Raw genomic sequence first — 3,346 nt, forward strand, 5'->3', positions numbered from 1 at the left:
CAACGCCTGGCCATTTTTTGGTTGCAGCCATCATTGTTGTTTGGCGGGCCTGGGCTGGGGATTCGAACCTGCCACCTTAGGTGTATGTGGCTGGCGCCCAGTGTTCTTTATCTAATAACATTCTTGTACTAAATGTAATGTTCATAAGCGATTCTCCATGTATATTCAAGGATGAAGACGTGAGATTCCAATTCTGGCAAGATACTGGGATAGATATCCTAAACTAAATGAATATCTCACTCAAAATAATTAAAACTCTGCATAACATGAAGACAAATTTTCTGTAAGAAAATGTGTGCAGCTGACCAGAAAGTTAGAGATCAATAGTAACCCACCATAAAGAGCCCCCCAAAGACAAACAAACGAAAAAGTAAAATTGGGAATCCTGAGACGTCAGCATTGCCTGGGAGCTACTGGTTAACCCTGGTGATTCTGCACTTCTGCATCAAGAGTGGCACAGATGGGCGGTGCATGTGGCTCAAAGGAGTAAGGCGCCGGCCCCATATGCTGGAAATGGCAGGTTCAAACCCAAAAACTGAAAAAAAAAAAGAGAGCCACACAGATTTCCAGGGAAAGAATATAAAGCTTGGGCCAATTGAAGGATCAGGGAGATCCCAAAATAAAGAGCTGAAAGCCCCCCCAAAAAATAAAAAATAAATAAATAAATAAAAGAGCTGAAACCCCCAAAGAAAGAAATTTTAACTTGGGCCATAATATTGACTCTATGTGTTCTTGGGACAACTTAAATTCTGCTCGTGCCACAGATTCCACGTGAGCTGACTCCCACACTGGTGCAAGGTGGTGTGTTCACCAACAGGGAATGGGGATTGAGAAATAAACCCACCTTGCAGAGAGGACAGAAATTAATATTTCTCTCTTGCCAGTCCTTTAGGTGGAGAGGTGGAAAAGAAGTAAAAACTATGCTGCTTTAGAATTACAAGCCTATCCCTAGGAGTATATGTGGCCCAAATCCATGATGTCTGATGTAGCCTGAAAAAACATTTACTTGTGAATTCAAATTAAACTAAAAGTGTGGTTCTGAGTTGCTATTACTCCTAAGCAAGTATCAGCCTAAGAAGTAAATATAAATCCTCTCTGGAGGAACTCAAATTTGACTCAAGCCATATAAATTTCTCATAGATAAAGTTTCAAACAATATGAGCTCACTGATAAAAATCACTAAACACAGAAGCAAATCAGATATCAGTAGTGAAAGGCAGAAAAATAACATATGACACACAGGCACAGAACACTCAGAGTGTGAGACGTCAAATAATTATCAAAGAAGAAAAACACAAATGTGTGGTACTGAAGAAATTAACAGTATTTTAAAATATGAACAAGGAAGTATTTATATAAGATTAAATAATATAAATAACTGAGCAAGTTTGAAGGAGAACCAGATACACCTTTTAGAGCAGAACAAAATAACTAAAAATTAAAATTCTTTTAATGTTTAAAAAAGCAGGCTAAATAGAAATGAAAAGAATTTTAGGGAAAAGGATGATAATATTGAAGAAAGTATCAAGAATATGGATCTAAGAAAAAAGTTACAAAAAACATAAAATGACAGTTAAGAGATACAGATGATATGTTAAGAGTGGCTAAAATAATAGAAAAAATAAAGAAAAAATAGTTAAGGGAGTAATGGGTGAGACTTATCAAAAATTATTGAAAAATAAGAAACTCCAAATCAAGGAAATCTCAGTAAATCCCAAGCAGGACTTTAAAAAAAATGATATATAGACACATCATGGCCCCAGAATGTAGAAAACCCAGCTATATAAGAATGACAGGTTGAAAACTGACATCAATTAAAAAAACAACTAGAATTCTGTACCCAGAAAAATGAACAAAAGAAAATTAAAAATATACCCAGACAATTAAAAACTGAAAGATAATGTCATCAATACACCTTCAATAAATGAAATTGTAGACAATGCACTCCAGGTAAACATATATATGTAACCAGAGATAAAAGACCACAGTTGCAAAGACAATGGTTTAAAATTGTCAGCACAGAACAATGACAATATGCTAAGTTTGAGAATTAAGCAATATAAACTAAATATTTAAATATTATTCCCATGACAGAGTCCCGTTAAATGATTCTTTCCTTTCAATGAAAGAAACTGAAGCTTTTTTATTGGCGTTCTAAATACCATGCATGTAAATATTGCTACTAATCATATCGTAGAACAATAAAATTCAGAAGCCTTGAAAATGGAGATTCCCCAATTGTTATCAGTGATGGGGTGTTTTGTGTCTAAAACAGATTTAATAGGAAAAGCTAAGTTAAGACTGTTGATACTTTTAAAACTTGGGGAAGGATTGTAATTCAATAAATACATAGTTTGACTTATCAGTAAGTACCAATATAATCCTATTTTTTCTACCTGAAACACCCTAAATTTCTCTAGTGTCTTTCCCAGGCCAACCTATCACACTGAGAAAAGTCTTCAACAACTATCCCTAATGCTTTCTTCAACTTTTGGCTCTGAATGAAATGGTGGACCTATAGCTTAGTCCCATTGGGCACCAGGTTTGTTTTTGTCTCTTAATCCCTCCGATCACAGGGCCTAGACATGGGGAGTTGTATTTATCATGCCTCTTTTCCATTTATAGGTCTTTTCTCTTTTCTGTTCCTGAAGAACCACAGAGGCTTTTGAAGCCCATTCCATCAGATAATACCAGGAGCTACCTCTCCTTGAGACAGTCATCTGAAGATATTCTGCCATTTCTCTAAACATTTTAAAGATTTTATCACATGGATAACTACCTTCTTTTTTTTTTTTTTTAGAGACAGATTTATCACCCTCGGAAGAATGTCTTGGCGTCACAGCTCACAGCAACCTCCAACTCCTGGGCTTAGGCGATTCTCTTGCCTCAGCCTCCTGAGTAGCTAGAACTACAGGTGCCCACCACCATGCCCGGCTATTTTTGTTGTTGTTGTTGCAGTTTGGCTGGAGCTTAGTTTGAACCCTCCACCCTCAGTGTATGGGGCCAGCGCCCTACTCACTGAGCCACAGGCGCCACCCCGGATAACTAACTTCTTCCATACCACTTTAAGAGATGTTCACACCGATGGGAATGACCTGTCCAATTCCTCGGACTCTGTACTCCTTGATTTCTACAGTGCCAACAATCTTTCCCCCACCTCTCCTTAGCCACCAGCTTCTAGTATTCCTAGTGTTCTTCTAATATTCCCCTTGTTGGTAACCACCTCCTATCTAATACTCCCCCACCTCCTATCTAATATTCGCCCACCTCCTATCTAATACTCCCCCACCTCCTATCTAATACTCCCTCACCTCCTATCTAATACTCCCCCACCTCCTATCTAATA

At 37.7% G+C, this 3,346-nt stretch overlaps 1 protein-coding gene across 1 annotated transcript in view; it reads right to left on the reverse strand.

Annotated features, from left to right (window-relative positions):
* The window catches only part of PTPRQ (protein tyrosine phosphatase, receptor type Q), a 195,259-nt gene that overhangs the window by 156,756 nt on the left and 35,157 nt on the right, over window positions 1–3,346 (reverse strand). The window lies entirely within an intron of this gene.

The sequence above is a fragment of the Otolemur garnettii genome, unplaced genomic scaffold (assembly GCF_000181295.1).
Source record: "Otolemur garnettii isolate 467f Iridium unplaced genomic scaffold, OtoGar3 scaffold00007, whole genome shotgun sequence".
In the NCBI taxonomy this organism is placed as follows: domain Eukaryota; kingdom Metazoa; phylum Chordata; class Mammalia; order Primates; family Galagidae; genus Otolemur; species Otolemur garnettii.